At 37.9% G+C, this 22,935-nt stretch overlaps 1 protein-coding gene across 4 annotated transcripts in view; it reads left to right on the top strand.

Moving 5' to 3' along the window:
- Positions 1–22,935, top strand: part of LOC134542193 (diacylglycerol kinase eta) — a 339,692-nt gene that overhangs the window by 73,101 nt on the left and 243,656 nt on the right. The window lies entirely within an intron of this gene.

Below are 22,935 nucleotides of genomic sequence, written 5' to 3'. Positions count from 1 at the left end.
GATGTTCGTTTGGAAATTATAACTGAATGCGTGTCTAGGTTCGTCAATTTGTACTTTACAAATGCTAATTTCGTGAGGGTTTTTTTTTTTTTTGGGGGGGGGGGGGGATATATGTTAAAAGAGTCGATTGAACGGTGCTTGGAATTAGTTATATGTTCACACATTTCTGTTAAATGTTAAAGTTTATCACGATTCCGCATCCCGTTCCTGGAATCTGCGTTTTCATTTAGTCTGTGTAAAAAAAAATCGGAGTTTTCCAAAAATACCTCACCACGGTAGATATGCGTTAGTCATGTCCCCCCCCCCCCCCCCTCCCCGTTACCCAAGTAGTAAATACCACGGTGTATTGGTGGCATGGTTCCCTTGTAACCATGACTACGCGAATGCAAACCATTGGCGCTCCATCAGGTTTTGTAAGGTAGCATAATGGAGTGTGTAAGCCGCTATCCTGAAAGTCTCTCAAAGGATTAAGGGGCGGTCGCTAAAAGCCCCGGTCGATGCTCGCGGCTAAGCGTGTTTTCGCCCGCAGTGCGTTCCACCGTGGATACACGAGTAAAAACGTATGGTACCCACAGTCCACAATCCATACAGGCTGTTAATTTGGGGTCACTTCTCTGATGTTTTTTTTTCTGGTGACAGGTTAGACTCACAAACGTTTACACAGGTAATTGAATGCCAAGTGCATCCATCGGCAGTATTTCACAACCTATCACTTCTCACCGTCGGACTTCGAAGTTTTTTTGTATAATTTCGTTCATTTTTGGCGTCTGTGTAGTGTTCACGTGCACTTTTTTTTTTGTTCTGTACGTATAGAATAATTTATTTAAAGTTATTGTTGTTGCTAGCTAGATACTTGCTCTGGGTTTAGTTCTAGCTAGCTAGCTAGCTCCTAGTCGTCGACGGGTTTGATTTCTGTTTCACCACAAGCATTCTGGTCCATTCAGATACTTAAAAATACATTTTAATTTATTTGCTTCCTGTTTTTTTTTTCGTGTATTAAAAAAACATCCAGTTGCTCTTAACATCATACATGACACAGTGGACTGAATGAATTAAAAGATGCAAAAAGGAAAGGGAAAAAAATCATCATACAGCTACAATAAGTACGGTTGTGTACAGTCTTCAAACCTCAGTTTGCATACATGTTGCTTTCTAATATGGGATAGTGACGTATGCAAAACGCTTGTTTTTTCTCTCCGTAACAACAGTTTGCAAAGGAATTGAGTGTAAATTAAAAAGTTAAAAGAAAAATTTCATTGCAGCTTTTTAATATTTATATTTTTTTGTGTGTTGTCCTCCTAAACATTAGATACAATATTTCTAAGCTCCTGACTTAATGGTACTATAAAAAAAACTTGAAGTAAACGTTATAGGCATCTTCCGAGTTTTTTAAGTGAAACTTATTTAAAGCCGGAAGGGTAAATCGAAGAAATTTTGTTGCAACGAAAAAGCATGACATAAATAAGGATAAAGCTTAAAGCGAATAACATAGAGAGTCAGATAACTGTGAGTCTCTTTGAAGGTTTTTGGTCTCCATGTTTGTTACGATTGTGATCCTCCAGTGTGAACCTCCATAGTGTACTTTATTATCTATCAAATCACTTGCCGAAAATGCTGGTGGAAGCAGCAGCGCTCGATGGCATGTTTGCATTGGAGCACACTTGCTTACTTGCGCACTAGCATACTTGTGCAATAGCATATCTGCGCACTTGTTTACTTGCACACTTGCATACTTGCTCACTCGTATTATTCCGCACTTGGATACCTCTACACTCGCCTGTACACTTGCATACTTTCTAGCTTGTACAAATGGTTCAAATATTTGTATACCCTACAGAATTTCCTATCTCTCCATCTGTGAATTTCACTTCTAACGCATGTGTTGGTATAATCAATTTTTTTTAAACTATACTGAGAGTACTGTTTCCCCCTTTTTTTATGTTTGCACTGTTAAGGCGAGACATATTATGGGAAAGAAAACTACAAGAATAATGTATCCAGAAAACCTTACGCATCCCATGTATAAAAAAATAAGCGTCGAATTTACATTTTTTCTTCCAAAATTTCATAGATGCGCAAGTCGTAGTCACACTCAGGGCATAGTAGTTTTCTGGCTATGAATGCGAACTTACGAATGCAGCAAGAATATAATTCTTAGTCCCGATTTTAAGTAAATTGTATTTTATCTGGCATATTAAAACATTGTAGAAAATTGTTATAATTATCTGTGCCGTTGTGTAGTTTTCTCAGTTATTCACGTATACCTGCAGCTGATATATTACTATACCGAAGACTCTTTTCTTGTAATTTCGTTACTCTAACCACATAATTCATGGTTTTTTACATATATACTGCGTAAGTATCGGGCAGTAGCTTCAGTCACACTAGAAGCATCAGCACCTACTTTGTCATCTACGTTAATGAACTCCTCTCATTTCGAACACGTTCAGTCCCACGAGCAATTTTTCCCCGACGTATCAATTTGTCTTGCTCGAAACCTCTCCGGTCTTCTGCTAATTATGTCATTATTTATTGTGACTATGGTTACTGTGAGTAAGGGTTTCCCGCACACTTGGGACTGGGTTCTGTGGTACAAAAATAACAAGGCAATATTAATTACATCACTCAACACCTTATTTTTTTTTCATATATATCATCCTGAATTATAACTATATGAAGCAAAAAAAATAAGTTCTCTGTTTCTCTGCTTAGTGTTAAAAACAGTTTTTTTTAATTGAATTAAGAGTAATAATTTTTTTCAGGTGAAAGGAAGATTTTTGAAATGCCATTCTTAAATCAAACAATATTGAGTAAACTCTTTGAACTAAAGTTCTGCACGTCGCGTTAGCGGTACAACCAAATCGACCACCTGGAGTTATTATTTGGACAGAAACAAGGCAGCTCTAAGGGCGATATTGGCACGTGAATCAAATGCCTAGACACCTTTACGCGTAAGGCTGTGAGAGGCTGTAGTATTTTAGTCGTCCTGCGTGAAAATATGGAACGCAAGCGGTGAACCTACAATTTTATTATTGGAAAGTGTTACAAAGTGTATAGTCTTAGGGTAGTTAGGTAGCTATTCAGTTGAAATGTTTGAAGGTACAGCAACGTAAAACCATGTCAGTTATGCTAATTTTAAAATGCTTCAATTAATGTTAATGCGAAATGTCCTGTAAGTATGCAGTCAAGGTGCATACACACATATACACACCTATATATATACACACATATATACACATATACACACACATATATACACACACATATATACACACACATATATATACACATATATATACACACATACATACACCAAACACACACACACACATAACCCTTGTGAAAGACAGATAGTGAGTACGGCCTGTATTTCCTTGTAAAAATGTTTTGCACACTACCACGCAGTTCCACCAAATATTGTAATATTGTAATAGGGTTGATATTTGGTTCCATGCCAGGCTACGTGGCAAATTTGGTTGGAAACTGAGAATTAAAGTAATATTGTTAAATTATGAGAATTTTTAGATTTTTACTATCTAAAGGTCATCATAGTTGCATAATTTTCTTATTTTGCCAGTTTTTAATAAATATCTGGATGACCGCGCTTCCTACGGAAGGATAACATTAAATTATAACTATCATTAATATTATATTATATATTATATATAACTTTATTTTTGCTACGAGTTTCACGGAAACTGAAACAGTGTTCAAACATAACTCAGTTATAGTAGCACAACAGGCGTAAACAGCAGCGCGCAGATATTAAATCCGCGCCTGCCTCTGTGCGTCACTCAGCCGTTGGAGTGGCACTTAAATGCGCTCGAAATTCAAATTAGCTATCGTTCGCGCCCGTAACTTTGGATATGTTCTTTAACAAAAACAGCTTGTTTTATACCCATCAGTGTCTGAACACTCTGCTTGTATTTCAATGTAATGCCCGTGAAACTAATTCAAATATAGTATGTAGAATGGCCATCAAAGTCATTTACTGCGGTTAAACAACATCTACTACGCTTGCTTGTATGTAAAACTTTCACAGGATTAAGTATGGCTGTCCAAGGCTCTTGAATTCACTAGGAGCAATATATAAACATTGTTATCCCGGTCACAGCTATGAATTTAAAATGTTTCACCACGGCCTGGAAGGTCGCTTTAAAAAATTTGAATTCTTAATCTTAGCCTACCGATGCCTTTACAATTACCTCCCATAAGGCTTAACTCATTAGGGTAGAAACACACATACAGCGGCGCGGCGCGGCGCGACGCGGAGCGACTGCCGCTTTGAAAACAAACTGTCGTATTAGCATGAGTATTATCATACAGGCAGCGGAGCGTGGCGGCGCGGAGCGGAGCGGTGCGTAGCGGCAGTTGAAGAAACAAATCATTTTGTTTCTTGCGAGCGGCAGGAGCGGCAGAGCGATGGATGTAGAGCAGCTAATTGTTGAAGTGTTCGCCAGAAAGCCTTTGTGGCAAGTGAAAAATTGCCAGCATCACAATCGAGGTGTGATAGATAAATTGTGGGGAGAAGTTGCATCAGCTTTGGAGTCTGATAGTAAGTACACTGCAATCATATTTTGTGTAAGCTTGAAAGTCGTAATATTTGAATAATTTTTTATGTATACCTATCTGCACTAAACATTACATAATAAATAAACGGTTTCTTTGTAATTAGTTAATATTAGGCATATGTAAGTACGTTCACATTATAAATGCACTGCTTAGATAAAAATTATGTCAAAAAGATTTTACTCTTCCGCAACAATTCATTATTGTGCAGTGAGTGAAACGCATACGTTTGTGTGCAAACCATTGCCATTTTCCACGAGTAAATTAAAAGTATTATTGCCTTTTTTGACTGAATATATTCTAAATGTTTGCCTTTAAGCATTACACTGAGTTAACATATAAGATACATGGTTGCATACATTTAGTTGTAGGCAAGACAGCAATTCCTTCTTATTTATGTACTAATGGCTGCGGAAACGTACATGAAAAGTTTTCCAAGTGGAAAAAAAATATGTTAATAAAAAAACATTAAATGTTATTCAATGAGTTATTAGTTAGCCTACCCCTATGTAGATTGTTTACAACACTTTTTAACATTGTTTGTTAACAGCATATTTTTTGTAATTGCCTAGCATATTTCGACACAAATATTAATCTAGGTGTATGTAGGCTACCTATAGTCAACCTACGTATTATATATTGTATATAGATACCTCGAGTATACAGGGCATTTTATGACATTCCAGATAAATATAACGAATGATTCGTGCACTGTACATTGTACTTTGTTGAATTATTTTATAAGAGCCTATGTGACATGATGTAATCTTTAAACACTTCGCGAATGTAAAGTGAACGTCGGGTTGCTCTGTTATTTCTTCTGTTTCTTCTCTCTCTTCCGTTATCTTCTTCCTGGATTGAAAATTGACTAACTTCCTTGAAAGTAGGATCATTTTCGCCGTCTCTTTCTCTCACAACATTGTGAAGTACACAAATACACTTAATAATGTCAATAGCTGTTTCTACGTTCGTTTCGATTGCCTTACTTAACACTCTCCATTTGGCATACAATAAGCCAAACGCACACTCAACACATCTTCTCGCTCGAGACAGACGATAATTAAACATATTTTCAGCAGGGCCAAGATGAGTTCGGGGAAATGGGCGTAAAAGGTAGGGTTTTAGAGGGTACGCTTCATCTCCAATCAAAACCACAGGCAGTTTCACATTTGAGTTTGGAAGTTCTTCATCGGGAGGCATGTTGAATGTATTGCTTTCCAGGCGCTGGTACAATGCTGATCCTGAAAATGTACCCCCGTCGCTTTGATTTCCTCTTCCTCCTACTTCAATAGATATGAATCTGTAGTCTGCATCAGCTAATCCTTGCAGTACAATTGAAAAAAAATGTTTGTAGTTGTAATAAAGTGAACCACTATGTGGTGGACATTTCACCATACAATGCTTACCGTCAATTGCAGCTACACAATTAGGAAAATTCCAGCGGTTCCAAAAAGCTCTTTTGCTGGCATTCAATCGTTCTTGTGTGGGTACAGGCATGCGAATCGGAAACAACTGAAGCCAGATAGCTTTGCATGTGTCTATAACTATACATCTTACTGTTGAGGCTCCCATTCGAAATGAAAATCCGAGTGATCTGAAAGAAGCGCCGGTTGCTAAGAACCTGTAAGAAATCAACCATTTTAGACAATTTTGACATTTTACATTGTTACAGATTATGCTTATCATATGCACTGCCATTGAAAAATAAATTATCTCAACTATATGTTTTGGCTGCATGTAATGTAAATGTGAAAATTATTGCAACAGAAATATATTTATTCGTCTCATACTTTCTTTTTTTTTGGTTACAGCAGAAGAATTGCGTAAGAAATGGAAGAATTTGAAAGACCGATTCAGGAAGGAGCTGAGAAAAATAAGAGATAAGAAGTCAGGTGCTGATGGGGCTACCCAACAGGAAAGTGACTGGCCATTTTTTCCATTGTTGCACTTCTTACGGGATCAGATGACTCCAGCACAGATGAGCGGTAATTTGCAAGAAATGACAGCTTCTGAAATCCATGATACAGCAGGAAACAGTGATGATGAGGGAGGACAGGAGACACAAGTACGGTTTGCAAGTGAAAGAACAGTAGATCGACCGCAAACACCTCCAAACACGTTAGTTCGGACACCAGATACTCATGAGCTTGTTCGAAAAAGGAAAAGAGACAATTCACAGGACGTGGCCACGCAGAAGCTCTTACAAATAGAGGAGAAAAAACTGGAATTCCTACGAAAGGAAAACGAGCAAGAGAAAAATGATGACTACCATTTTTGTATGAGCATTATTCCACATATGAATAACTTCACCTCGCGACAAAAATTGCGTGTGCGTAACAGAATTCAAAGTGTGATTATTGAAGAGTTAGATAAAATAGAAGGCACACAGACTAATCAAGGTGGGCTAACAGGATACGTGTACGGGGAGGACGGTCACTATACACAATTACCAATTCACAACAACCAGTCATACCTCCCAGGACCTTCTCATATTTAAGTTGTTGAAGTTTTTAGCATGGTTGCAGTGTACAACAATTTTTTATTTGTTTTAAATATCAAGCAGTGTTTTTATATTTATAACTAATGACTATATTTAATATTTCTTTGTGAATTCCTGGTTATAATATGACAACGCAATTGTGGTATGTAGGTATCTATGTAATGGTATTTCACGTTTGATTTTCTTTTAAACGTAAGTAGTAAAACTTGATTTACTTTGTTAAGGCATATAATTTTTTTTTTGTCGTTCTGTCCCTACATAATGATTCATTTCTTGTCACTCCACATGAGTAACAACGTTAATTGTTTCAAATAACATTTATTTAACAAAGAAAAGCAAGAACTGTGCCATACGAATAATTTGAACCTATTGAAAATTTGTGAGATAACACTTAATAGTTAAAGTAAAAATAACGTCTTAATCACCTTATAGTTACCACCAATCTTTCTTCAGCACATATAGGTCTCCTCCAGTTTGTTTCTTGTTTCGTAATAGTGGAACCGACTTGATCAAGTATGTACATAAAAGTTTCCAGCGACATTCTCATGTACTGGAAAAATCTGTCCGGATGTCTTTTCACTACCGCGAAAAGGTGATGATATTCACCATTATAACATCTACTTTCACATATTTCATGTATCCACAATCGTCTCCTTTTTTGTGTTAATACATTGTACTTCAAAACAGTATTTTCAACGAGAAACATACGGCGACGCACCTTCGACAGCGACATTATGATACCAATGAATAGGTGTGTGATTGCACTCCGCTGTGGTCTGTTCTGTCTGGAACACTAGCGCTGCTTGCCGCTTCGCTGCGGAACGCTGTCTGTGTGTAGCGCCGTCGCTGCGCCCCGCCCCGCCCCGCGTCGCGCCGCGTCTTGCCGCGTCGCGCCGCGCCGCGCCGCTGTATGTGTGTTTCTACCCTTATCTTAAACAGATTCTAACCGAATTTTCCAATTCTGCGTCGTTACCGGCTGTTATAGTTGTAAACAGTAGTCATATTATTAATATATTTACAATAGTTGAAAACGTAAATAAAACACGGTAAACTTAATCTAGTAATGTTAGAGCAGAATTATAGAAAATAACAAAAAAAATTTGCTTCAGATGTACATAAATACACTACAGATACGCGGAAAAAAATATTGGCTCATTGGACTACGTTAAGATATGCCTGCGCCAGCGGAGCGGTTTATTCCTTGTAATTGGCGGCCATCTGCAAGAGAAACAATTGCAATTGCCATATTTCATCAGGGATTCACGACGCGATTGCTTTCACACAGAATGTACCAAGAGTAAACACGTAAAGAAAAAAAAACAGACGATTCTACAGTGTTCTCAACTCGTAGCTAGTCTAGACCGTAGATGTAGTAATCATCTAGAGAGTACTTTTAAACATCATAAAAAGGCTGTTCGCTTACACATCATGACTCGTACACTGCACTTGAAATATTTATGGCAAAAAGTATTTTTTGTGCAATGCTGTTGTATTGCATAAGAATGTGCTACCAAAATGGGATCTTTCCGCTACAGTGTACAATAAGTTTTAGCAAAATCTTGACACATGTTTGACCACTGAAGGTAGAAAGGGAGAGGAATCGTAGAAAATAAAAGTATTGGTTAAGAGGAATAATAAACCATAACACGAAGAAGGTATTCCTAGTTGTGCCATTTGATGCTCTAGAACATGGGTGGAAAGCTTTTAGTAGGGAGCGGCAATGGCAAATACTTATAAATCAAATGCGTTAGTTAAAATATTGTGTGGTCTTTTTTTTTAGTGCCAACAGCATTTGGCTATTCATAAAATTAACATTTCAGAAATATTTAAAATAAATAAAAACAGTTGGTTTATAGATCAAACAATAAAAGGAAAACTATTTTTCCGTGGTTTAATGCAATTTTTGATTGTGGCAGAAAAGAACTAATTAATTAAGTACTTAATACCTGAAAAGTATATCAGTGAAATATCAGCTGTAATCAGTTACAAATAAAATTATAGTTTGCCAATTGCAACAAGTATTTCTCTTCTTTTATTTTGATTTAGCAGTCTAATAATGCTCTGAAAGAAGAAGAGGCAGTGGCTTGCTCTCCTAGCGCCTTGTTTTCAAATCGCGTCGTTTCTTCTGGAGCTCTGCACACCGTATGCGTATTCAGGTAGGTACTATCTGTACATTATTATCTCACACGATTGGTCGCTCTGTAACGGCCTTAGAGCTGCTCTTGGTGATGGAGCATGGGGTGTAGTTATCAGACGAGGGTAAGCAAACAGAACCGGGCGATATGTAGGTCATGGCTCCCGGGCGGCGATATTTATAGAAGCTAATGTTCTTTCGGTCGGCCCGAGCGCCAAGCTCCTTTGGGGCGCGGGGGAGAGGGGTATGTCGAGGTGGTCTGACGGCGTGTTTAGGGCCCCGCTAAGTGCCCTAAGTGAGCTCTTGTGGGAATTGGCCGCCGATGGAACCCCCTCCCCCCCCCCTTTCCACCCCTGGACGCCAACTCTTCGGGGTCGTTCATTCATCACTCCGTCCGCGAGTCCGGGAAGGGAACGGGGCGAAGTTGTCGGGCCACGCGCGCTAGAAATACCGCCGGCCTGAGAACATCTGTCTTCCCGCCTGAGAGATATGCCGGGCGGAGCGGACACATCGGGAGCGAGGCGGCGTCACAGCCTCGGGAACTGCCTGCGAAGTGCGCCCTCCGTCTCTCGGACACCCTCTACGACTTCACGACTGGTAGAAGCGCGAGGTTCTGGTGACGCAACAGTCTCTCTCTCTTCCCCCTCCCCCTCAAATTAATAAAAATAATTGCATACTTGCCCAGAACCAGGCTGTAATACTCATTTGTACATAAGCTCACTTTTACCAGAAAAAAAAAAGACTGTTAAAAGTTCGCAACGCTAACTTAATGCGAACCCACACCAACAAAACATCGAACAGATGCCTACCTTGTGCCATGGCACAAGTATTGTATTTGCTATTGACGTTCCCTACTAAAATGCAAATGCTCACATAGCATAGTGCTTGCAAGCACTATTTTTCCATTTGTTGTAATTGAAGGTTACAACCGCCTTTTCGTGGGTGGCTATTAAATTCATTAAAAAAAATATTCGCAGTAAATGTGTGATCTTGTAATTTTATGTACCTTGATAGAAAAAAATATTCTTACTTTATAAAATTTAATTAGATGGCATTTTGGTAGAACAAAGTCACAATTTTTTAAAATTATTTATGGGTCTCACTCAATATAATATTCACTATACCAGATAATATTTCTATAAGTAGGTTCAGCTTATTGTTACTTAAGTAGGAGGCAAGGACGCGGCGCGCGCCAATTACCCGAGCAGCCTGGCGACCCCGCACGGCCACTGACGTCACACGCATACCTTCGGGGATTATAGAGGCCGCCCCGCCTTGCTCCGTGTTCGACTTCCTCGGCGCTATTATCTATCCAATAGCGGCCTGGGAATTCCGGGTGCCACCGCGTGGAGTGGCGTGAATGACGCGATGCTATTCTGGATGCTTCGAGCGTTGGGTCGGTCCGGGACACGGTCTAAGAAGGGGAGGTCTGGACACTCCCCAACCAGGCCAGCATGCAAAAGTGGCACACCTAATGTCTCCGTAGTTCCGCTCCGCTCCACCATCTGACCTGTAGCGCTGGTTGTTCTGCGGTGGTATTTTAAGCTTTGTTGTTATGAACAACTCAACATAATAATCATTTAAATGTTCATTTAAATGTTAAAAATGCATTCATCTCCAGATATCGATACAGTATTAAATTGGATGTGTTTATTTTTTATAAGTTTGGGAATTATTTCATAAATTAGGTAAATTAGGTTACGAAGTAGTTTCCACATTGGCATTTGCGGGAAGCCGGGAACTTCATTGTGAGCAAGGAGCATTGATTGTTAGTAAAGAGAATAAGCGTATATTATTTTAATTGTGAAAATGCCTAACCATTGTGTTGCACCTGGGTACAAAACAAATTATCAGGCAAAGTCGGACGAGAAAGTTGTAATATTCCGAGTTCCCAATGATGACAATGTTAGGCAATTGTGGCAGAAAGCAATTCCATGAGACAAGTTTGTACTTAAAAGATCCCATTATGTATGCGAAAAACATTTTGTGGAAGACGACATTCGCACAAAAAAAAGGAACACAAAGATCAGTTCGGAAACGTCATTGGAATAGTAAGATAAAATTTTATTATTTGTATGAATGCAGTCTAAAGATTACTTATTTTTGTATAGGCCCGACTTTTTTAAAAATGGAATGTATGATGTCGAATTTTATTAATGACCAGCACAACCCTGATAATACCTGTTTGTAAGTAGTTTGACAATACACCATTTTTTATTAAAATACAAAATTTGCAAAACGAGTGCGGTCTCTTCCTTAAAAAAGATAATAATAATCCCAAAAAAAATTATTCAGTGCTCTAAACTTTCCTTTGTTATTTCAAATGGCGCAGATACGGAATCCCAACTCGTTTAGGAGTAATCGCTGTTTGTAATTAACATTACAATACCTGTGCATTCATGTGGTCGGAGCCATTATTTTTGCTTGCTGTGTATGTGCGTCTTGTTTGTTTTCGACAACTTATAAAAACGTATATATTTTTTATTTGGATATTGTAATGCAATGTAAATGAAAAATTTAAAAAAAATACGTCCTTACTATGCACCCAAGCTAAAGCGTCAACCCTTGACATGAGACACAAAACATTGACGATGGCACTTATTTGTGTAGCAAATAATGTATTGTAAATGCAGGTTTGGTATTGTTATTCAAATACGTAAATCAGCCAAGTTATGTAATTTGATTCAGCCTTTAATTTTAAATGTTAAAATATAGTGTAATTATATTAAAATTCATTGCAGTGCATCAAATACTGTCGTAACACTCTACGTTCGTAATTATGGAGTAGAGGGCCACCATGGAAATAAAAAAAGTAAAAAAAAAAACTTATTTTTACTTCCTTACATGATTCCTGATTATTCTGCAAAACGGCATTGCGATATTTCCAGTAATTTGCATAAAATTACCGTTTTAAACGAGTGTATTTTTTTAAAGTTTTATAGATATTAACATATTAGTTTACGGAAACGTGACCCTTTGCCCGATTATCACGTTACTGTGCATCCTCCGGTGATGATTTTAAACTATCGTTGTATCGTATATTATTTACCTCTTGTTTGTTTTTCACGAGAATTGACAAATTCATCATGACACCTAGTGATATATTTCCACCGCAAGACACCTAGCGCTAGAGTTGAATAGCGGACGTCGAACGAACTATGGAGACAGTAAGTGGTCACTTTTATCTGGCGAGTGTCCAGACCTCCCCTTCTTAGACCGTGGTCCGGGATGACGCCTAAAGGCACAACCACTCCAGTCGGTTCCAGAAAGACTGCCAAGTGTATAAAATGAGGTTACGCGGGAGTTCGGAGAGTTCCAACAGGCGAATGGAGTGGAGTGCGAGTTTTGCGAGCGGCGCGACGCGGAGCGATGAGACCGTTTGAGTGCTACTGAGTGGCGCGAGACTGTGTGTGGATAGGCGCGAGGTAAGGGGCGAACCACTGTTGAGCCTAGCTCCAGTGAGGAGTGGACTGAACAGACATTTTGTGATTTGTGACCAGACAGTTTTAAGTGCAAGTGGTTTGTAATCAGGCATTTTTAGTGCGATAATTTAATTAGTAATTTGTGTATTATTAACAAATAAAACTGAATAAAAATTAATTTGGCTAACCTTACGAACCCGTTTTCCGCACTAGTAACAATATTACCTATACTTACAACCAACCAAACTGGTAGACATACAGGAAACTGAAAAGCACAACGATTATGGTAGTCCTGGCAGTCAACTGAACTGTATAAATATATGCTTGCGAAAGAGTAAATGGGTGGGTAATAAACTTAACCTTAATTCATCAAAATTAGAAAAAAATATTCGTATTTTGTCATAGATATACTTAACTGTTTTTCTGTCTTCTGTGTAAGTATCTAGTACAGATTTTTTAAAGAGGTTGTATATTATACATACACAATAAAGACATATTTCTTAATCTATTGTAAATACTTTTTTAAAGTTCGTATAAACCACGGTCATGTAGATAGGTCTAAAAAATTACCTACCTTCCTTCTCCGTCGGCTTAGTGAAGCTTGCGGCGGCCTGCGAACTAACGGCGCCAGTAGTAGGTGTCCCCTTCCTTAATACTGTATTAATTGCGAGTTTCATATAAAAATAGGTTTATTTTAAAAAAATTGTGTCGTTTTAAACGTCGGGTAAATTTTAGGGTTTTTAATTTATTTGGAAGCTTTGTAGGGTTTGAATACATAGCAAAAACTTGTAACTTTGCCGCAATTGTCAGTTAAAGTTGTAATCTAACAAATACACTATTTAACCAATATTCGCATGCCGCCGCGAACTTCACTAAGCCGACGAGACACGCCAAGGCAAATGATAGGAAGTTGCCAGACCTATCTATATGACCGTGGTATAAACACACTCGTTTGCCTAAACTTGATTTATTATGCGTAAGTGCTGTCTTTGCATGGACAAAATTGTCTCTCATCCTTGAAACCATTTTGAAAGTTCAGCCAAGCTTTATTTAAGTAATATTTTAAATTAACACATAGGCCTGTTATTTATGTTTTGTAAAAAATAAAATACTTACACTAAACTTACTAGTTCCTGGTAGACCGAAGAAATTGGCTGATTGCTAAATTTTTAAAAATAATTTTAATAGGCCTATAAATATTTTATCCCACTAAGATTTATGAATTTGGGTTTTAAAATATTTTTTTCTGGAGGTGTGGTATGCTGCAGGAGATAAATATGAGAAGTTCTTTTTTCTAAATTTTTATTTTTAATGTAATGGCTCTGAAAGAATTTAGTTTTTAGTTTAATGTAGAATAGGCTTGTTATTTTCTTTGCAAGTTAACTCCAATGGCAGTCTTTACTATTTAATGACAACAAACTCGTGGCACTTATTGCAATGTTTTGACTCTCGCCGCGTGTTGACAGGTGTTTTTGTGTTTGTAAGCGGCAGTTGGAGCGCGGCAAACACTTGTGTTACTATAAGAACACGCGTGTTTGTTAACCCTTGCTTCTCAGTATTGTCTGCGCTGACGATAAAACATACCACTCTTGTGTCGAAAAAAATATTTCTGACTAGCCATGTATATTTCCGTTGTTCAGTGTACCTAAGCTTGTTTCTACGAAATGCGGAAATGGCCTTATGGTTTTGTTCATTTCGCCATGATGGATGCTTAGTTTTTTTAAAAATAATTTATGAAGAAATTTTTCGTAAATGTGACTACAGTTAGTTAAATTATATGCATTTTCCATATGCGGAAATATAGAAAATAATCTTTTGAGTGACTATGTCGCTATCATTTAAACAAAACATGATTATGAATACTTGCCTGATCTTTTAAGTCCCGGTCAAAATAAACAAAGTATTATCTATTTAATAGTTATAGCAATCAGCACTTAACACAACAGAAAACTAGCACAGAGGCCCGGCTACAACGGACATAAACTCAACCCAATTCTTTTGTCTGTTATGGTTGTTTTAGTGTTCGACAAATTAATGCTGCTGCAGTTAATTGAAAAAATAAATGCAAGAATATTTTTTTCTCCAAAAATTGGACCATGATGTGTAAGTATAGCTTAACTCTTTTGTGCAAACATGATCCTCAGAAGAATATAATGTTCAGCACAATCTTTTCTTATTTATTAAATAAAGTTTTCATATGATAACGTAGTAGGACATTCAAAACTTCTGATTGACCGGAAAAATATTATGGTTTTATCAATAAAATAGTATTAGTCAAGAGCTGAACCTAGAGTGAACTCTACTTAATATTAACACTGGGCACTAACATAGTATTAAGCAAGAGTTAAATCTAGAATGAACTCTACTTATAACGCGCTTGTGTAACTGTGTTGTGCATGTAAAAATATTATGTTAATTGTGGCCGGGTTTTACCAATAGCAGATAGCGCCTTACTTGCATATGACGACAAAATATGCAGCATAACATAATACACAGTGCTTGTGAAGTGAAAAATCTTTTGAAATCACCCTAAAACAAAATGCTGGACTTTACCTGCTAAATACCTTCAAACCCCGGCCCTCATATAGCTTTTGAAGGGGCAAAGCCCCTAGAGACTAATACCAGACAGCGCCAAGATTTTTGTGTGATAACCTGGCGTTGTTGTCACGTAAGTACGATTGATGTCAGACGGTATGTCCAGTGTGAACAATATATATGTTTAATACATTATGGTACCAACATTGTGACAACGAAAATAACCCTCTCGTCTCTTAAACACAAGCTTTTAATGTGTAAACATCTTAGCTCTCGGTGTACGGCATTTGGTAGGAGTAATTTCTTGAAAATTGAACGGAATTCTATGAACGGTAATGTGTCACAAAGATGTCGGACCTACGTGCAGCTACATAAACCCGCATATATAACTTTCGTAAAAATTAGGGGACATACCAAACGTTTTGCTGTACCAAACTAACCTTTATAATAGTACAACTATCCCCTGTTACTTTTTTATCATTTATAATTATAAAAAGAAATATTTACAACTTAAAAAATATGCAATGCAATATGACAATCGTTAGTTAACATTGAAATGTAGAGGTAGCGCAATGTTCATCAAACTATAAAGAGACACGAAATTGTAAGCCTAGATATATTCAGCACCATGTTGAATAAAATAATCGTGTGGTTGAATTTTTACTGTCAAAATTTAAATGTTGAATCAACTCAATAAAGTTGAGGTTTGTTTGTAGAAAGTGTTTAAAGACTGATTTCTGTCGTTAATATATATATACGCAAATATATTTAGTGTTATAATATACGTTTTAAAATGTTTCAGGTTAACATTGTTTCAATGAATCTATTGGACTGCATCTTTTAATTTCAAAAATACTTCAAAGATAGCGCCGCGTTCGCAATGCTTAAGAGAACCAACAAAATGTTAAAAATCTTTGACGCCATGTTTGTTCCAACACAATTTTCCTGGCCAATAAATTATAGATATGATAAAAGTTGCAATTATATCTTGCTATAACTATTTAAGTTTACAAAATGTATTCCAAGATAGTTTCATAGACGCTGATTGATGGGTGCGCGACCAGAAAATTTTTTGTACCGTTTTCCCTTAATATGAATACTTTTCGTATATTTATCACGCTCGGCATTATTTTAAAATGATATATATTCAATTTCGTGTCCGAGTTTCGTATTATAAGTTTATTTCCAACATGTGAAGACCTGAGATTTCTCGTTACCGAGGTACTCGCCAGTGATGTTTACACTCGCTCACTTTTTTAAAAATCACTACGGAGATTTATAGCGGAAAATAAACCTCTAGTGCTTCAGATTTCTTTAAAAAAAATAATAATCATGATTGAAATCAGATCATATATTATAACGGTTCTATCTTCTGGCGCCAAATGTTATTTTCTTAAATGTTTCGTAACGAAAGTTCTGACGCCATCAGTGTTGAACTGGACAAAAAGGTGATGAGGGGAAAGGGATGCTGGGTAGAGATAAAATGGGGAGGGGATGGGGAGAAATAAAAACGCTTGATTCGTGATCTTCGCGCTTGTCGTCTGCCTATACGGTTTCTCGAGAGTTAGTCATAGTGTCTTTAAATTAATACGCTGAACTTTCCTGTATATTTATCGTTTATCGTCTCTGCATGTTCGGCCCTGTCCATGAAGTATAGTTTCAGCAGGCTCTACTCCACCAGGATCGAACCTAGGACCACATTCGCCCCACAGCGCACCGCGGTATGCCTCGTGGCGCCTCACATATTCTACTTATTAGTAGGTTCACGCATTTATGATACTCTTAGTTACCTCGCAATACTACTGCACTGGACTGACGCCGGCTCTCTCTTCCCAACATTCTCGTGACCTGGCATGACGCTATTTCCCTTGAACTCCCTTAACCCCTGCCATGCCCCTAAGCGACATGTCGGCGTTCTCAGGCACAGTGCATCCGGGAACAAACGGAACGCTAGGGCGGCGAGCCACGGCGCGCAGTCAACGCACGGAGACTGCTGACTCGACCACTGTGCCACGTCGTTCCTCTACAGAGGTGAAACCAAACAAATACTCTAAAATTATAATCCTTTGCAATCTATAATTTAGTCACGTCTCTTGCCGGTAGTTTATTTTTCACTCTCGCCTGTGTTATTATTATTAAGCTGTCAGGTATTACTCTCTAGTGTATATGATGAAAGCCAGGGCCGTCGAAAGAAACTAAGGGCCTGGAACAAATAGTTTTGTCGGACCCTCTCCCACTTATCAATCTCAAACTTATCAAAACTCGAATTTTAAAAAGACACATGTAGGTACTAAGCGTTAACACGGCAATAGCTGCAAGGTTATCTGCATCTGTCACATAACTTATGTTGTCATTTTTGTCGTACTATCAGTGTAAACATGCGCATTAAAATAAATTACAATTCAAACCCTTCCCTCTTCCTGATTCCGGGCTCCGGGGGATTTGCCCCCGTGTCCCCCTCCCCTCCTTCTTCGTTCTCAACTGGCCCTGCTGGGAGCTATGTGGGATGGAGCGTATCGACACCGACGGGCGTGCGACACGCCCTGCCCTGCCATCTGTCGACCGATGCCGGCATCAGCCCCTGGCGGCGAGAGTACACCACGCTCGGCACGACGCCAACCTCAACCGCCGCCAGCAGGTTGTTCGCGCGGACGTCCGTCTCGCTTATCGTGTGTCTGTGTGTGTGTTTAATGTGATTCTGGATCCGGAAATGTTGTTGTGGAGTGTCTCGAGAGTTGTTTACCTGGCCTAAGAGGGATCAGATCCTGCAATCTTGGATTTAAAAAAAATGGCCGTGAATTGGGGTGGTACTAGCGTAGTATTTCATTTTATGGCGAAAAAAAAATTACCTCTAACTATGGACCATTAAAGTTAACACGAATGGTCTAATCAGTGGTTATACAATTTTTGATGTCGGGGCGCATTTAAAATTCTACAAATAATTGTAAGCGTACCATATACAAATTTCTCTGATATATGTTATAATAATTAAGTCAAATATTACAGAAAAAGTGCGGAAAAAAAATGAAATTTCCCTTAAGTTTATTTAGGCTTGTTAACAAACAGTAGAGGACTACAGTGCCGCAATGAACTAAAGCCCTGTTCGAGCAAAACCTGTAGAGTCGTTCAAAAACACATAATAATGATGTGTTAACAAAAATATCAATATATCGGTAGTGAAATGGTGTAATGGAGTAATTTTATTTATTTTTATATCTGGCCACATATCGTCAAAATGCCAAAGTGGTGCAAAGGTGATACGAAAGGACGAAAACATTCAAAACGCTCTTTATTTATCAAGAAACTGAAAAACTGTCGGTTGGCAAATTTAGTATATCCATCGACTGAGGAAAAACCCGGCGAGTTAAAGCAAGACTTATTATTAAAAAAAGTTTGAACCCATTCATTCCGTCGATGCTCTATTGTCATCTTATGGCCATTTATAGTCCCTAGTGATCCCGATTATGACTTGACGTAAATCTCTCCATTCGTTCATTTATTATTTATTCATTCATCCATATAGCATGAAAATGAGAGGCAAAAGAAAAAAAAAGCCGTCTTTTCCAACATCCATTTCGAGATCGCTCGTTTACAAGGCGATGACACATCTGTCCCTTTGTACCGCCGTCGGTCCGTCGAAAGTTACAGTTGACAAGCTCTTTGGACGGACGGCTGATGGGGAAAAAAGTTGCCCTGGGATTCGCTAAAGGTTACATGATTGCTGGACTTATTTGCAACGGGCAATTGTTATTCGTTATCCGAGCAAATTAAGTTAGTTAAGTTCCGTACAAAAGTAATTTTTTATAACCATCTTATTAATTTATTAACTTGCGACTAACTTACTGAAAAAAATCCATGTAATCTGTTAACTTGATTCCTTTGCTCTATTATCATAACACAAAACGTTATTTTTAACTACGAGTTTGAAAACAAACTTTTTTCAAATATTTTGGTACAACTTGATAATTATAACGTTCTTTGAATTAGTCTTGCAGTGAAGACGATTGAATTTAATAATTTCATGGACGTGAAACACTGCTGTTTTACACTGGTTGTCATATAAGAACCTCAAGAGCGGACAATGAAGATTAATTAATTCATTAACACTTGCAGAACAAGCCCATGATAGCTGATGTTAAGTGTTTAACTTGAAAAAATCTGTCAAGCTTGTATATTATGTACGTATAGACCATTTATGTTTGTAGAGTATACTCACATATTAGGACTAAGTGACTTTCTCAATAAGTACTAAATATCCAGTACTGATGAACATATAAGTAATCACACTCTCATGTGATGGTGGTATATAATGCAACACTGCGGTCAAACAGCAAAACTGAGTAGGCACGTGGAAAGGACAACAATGCCATTATGTCTGAGTGTCTCTGTGTATGAACACATTGCTGTTGTATAGTTCGTGAGTAACTGCTAACAAGCGATTTGGTAGTGAAAGCATATCCGATTAAGATTTCCCTCTTTATTTTTTTGACAACTTGTGGGTTAACAGTTGATAATGTCATTAGCCGAAAATTTCGACACCAATGCCACCGATATTTGGTCGCGAAGTTGCACTAAAAAATGAAGCTAGAGGTGTGTTACTACCTACTTTTTAGACTGCAATTTAGGTGACCACGAATCTGTACAATCCATGCGTGTTATTTGAAGTTCAGTTATATAGGTGGTTCGAGAATTATCGGTGTACTAACAACCTTCATTTTTTTTTCTTTCACGAGTTTTTAAACGTGCATATTCATAGCAGAACGGCTTGCCAACACCTTTGAATTAACAATTGCTTAGACGTGCTCTTGTGTTACGTAATTCATTCCAGCGTGAATTACATGTGGCAGCAATGGAGTTATTTTTCTTGTATTTCAGCTGACGGATGACCAATTTCTGAGGCTGGGTTGTTGTGTGGTGTTATCTTGACGGACCTCGGCAGAGACGAGGCAGCGAGGGAATATTGTGCTTTATGACTTTTAGGTGTTTGGGGAGGGGATGGATGGGAAAACGCTTTCAGAGAGGCCTCTTCAGCCCCCGGGGGAGTGACGCGGCGATGGCTTCCAACCCTCCAGCGCAGACGTTTATCTTGTCGGGCGCGGGCATCCTCTTCCCCCTTCACCCTTTCACCACCACGTCTGCCCCGGCTGCCCCGCGTTCTGCATCACGAGCGTTCCTGCGGTCTTGCTGAGTGCGAGCCAGAAGACGAAGATGAACTCCACTCCTCATTCGTCGCGTAGTGGGGAGTTGTAAGTGTCATGGTGGGAGAAATTATCTGGTTACAACGGTGGTTGCTTTACTTATTCATACTTGACTAATGTAACGGTGGTAGGCATAATTTATTGTTACTTTATTTACTACATAAATATACAGTAATTAATATAATCATAAATGAATAGGTCCATGTTAAAATGAATTCAGTCATACATTAAACATTAAATCACAAGAGAAAACCTCAAGAGCCTGTGTTCAAACAAAATTAAGCAAAGAAAAATCAAATCTTGTACCTAAGCCTACAAAGTATGATGGGCATTGGACATTCAGTATCAAAAAAGGTTTACGGTTCAATAAAGAGGCAATTATTTTGACCAAATATGCACAAGAACATAACTCAAGTCACAGTATCCTGTGAAATTTGTCAAAAGGCTAAACACACATCAGAACATCTACATGGTGAATTGCAATCTATTTTACCAGAAAAACCTATGAAATTCCTGTCAGTGGACCTTTTTGGGCCAATACCCACCTGGAAATCAGGTGTCTAATATATATTTGTGGCCATGGAATTTTCTCCAAGTATACCAAGCTATATCCATCATTCATGCCAATGCAAAAAAAAAAAACATGTTCAGCAAGTAGAAACTGTACATAGAAGAGGTAGGTAAGCTGGAATGTGTCGTATCAGACCACAGTACGCTGTTTACCAGCGTGGTATGGCAGCAAGGAATATTGAAGTTGAGGATCACACCTACAATATCATTCATACGTCACCCACAGAAAAAAAAAACGTAGGAGTGGCAGATGCGCACCCTAGGTAATTTGCTCAGGATGTATTGTCATTATACCCAACAAGAATGTAGGGTCTACTTACCAGTAATCTAGTGCATTATGAATCATACCATGCATTCAGCTACAAGTTTTACACCATTCGAAATATTAACTCGTGAGAGCTCGAAGGCGTTGCCACCAACCATACAAATTACCTAATTGTGACAGAGACCGAGTAGTAGACCGTCAACCGTGTGTTTCACAGAACGACATCGAGGACTTCATGCGAGCACGAATAATTTCGGCTGCTGAGTCGAGGGAAAAGCTGAAACAGTCATCACATGTCAGTAACTTCCAGATAGAAGATTTGGTACTAAGATGTGCAATGCTTACCAGTAAGTTATGGTAGAATTCAATGGAAAAAAAAACAACTATTATTTCAGTATGATTTCCCATACAAAGTCAGCAGAGTAAACCACAACAACTGTTATTTTTGAAGTCAGTAGAAGACGACCAATTTGTACGAAATTACAACATTAATACAAACCACCCATAGCTTTACATAAAAAATAAGTCAAAATAGATGATGTCCGAGCGATAGGACATGGTATATGTAGTTAAAATATGGTATGTGTAAAATATGTTATGTTCGTAATTTAAGTTTTTTATTTTTTTTTTCCGCAGACTAATTTGTGCATACCTACGAGTATAAATTCGTAGGTATAGATTAACCATTAATTTATATTTAGACCATAGTGGTGTTATTATATTGAGTTAATTAGTTCAGTGTATGGCTGATAGTTGATTTGGGTGAGAGGAGTCTCTCTAATTTGGCATAGCAATCTATTTTGTGGCATGCACTGCTCTTGTGAGCTATGTGGAATTTCTTCACTTATGGTAACCTGAGGGATAACCAAGTTTGTTGTGGCAATTGTTGAGCACGTCTCATTATGCATGGCTAGTTGCACCATACTTGGGTATTTGTAGCATTTGGAATTTTTAAGATATTGACCTAATGCCAACCTCTAATAACTTACTAACGTCATAAAATATTAATTATCAAACTAGGTTACTCTCTAACATTATAGAAATATTTTGAAGTGTAGGGGAGGGTTCAGACACTGATTTTATGGTGTAAGCTGACTAGTAACAATTGCTGTTGTAGAGTCATACTAGGCGGAAATCGGTGTTTAATATTGAAACCATTGATGGTGTATCCTGGTGTGATGTGAAAAACATGGGCTTTTTCGACATTCCTCAAACAGTTGTAATTATACTACTGTGTCCTATAGGAAAAGGATAGTAGTATATTAGGGAGTTCATTCCTAAAGACACAACTTGTAGCTGGTGCCATATTTGACATAAACAGGTAACTGCTCACAATTTACATTTTCTGAGCATAACTTACACATGGGAATTAAGTCATTCTGAGTTGGAGTAATAGAATGTTACATATCCGAAACACTCATGAAAAAAAAAACACATTGTTAATTCAAATTAAGTTACAGTATTCAAAATAATCGTAAGCTGTTAAAACAACTAAATCATTAGTTGATGTACATGTGTATATTTCCAAGAGTAATTATGTATTTTAATTAAAACAATTAAATTTTCTAGGGATTGGTGTTGATTTATAGTAGTAACCTACTTAAGTTTATAATGATTGGACTATAAAATAGACATATCATTAAATACCGAGATGAATTTCTCTAAAATTCTAAGATGTTATGGACCAATGATAGCAAGTGCATTATAAAAGGTTGATAACCACACAACAGTGTGAAAAAAAA

This window comes from Bacillus rossius (genome assembly GCF_032445375.1).
Source record: "Bacillus rossius redtenbacheri isolate Brsri chromosome 4 unlocalized genomic scaffold, Brsri_v3 Brsri_v3_scf4_2, whole genome shotgun sequence".
NCBI lineage: Eukaryota > Metazoa > Arthropoda > Insecta > Phasmatodea > Bacillidae > Bacillus > Bacillus rossius.
The sequence above is the reverse complement of the archived record's forward strand: the minus strand, read 5'-3'. Positions and strand labels throughout refer to the sequence as shown.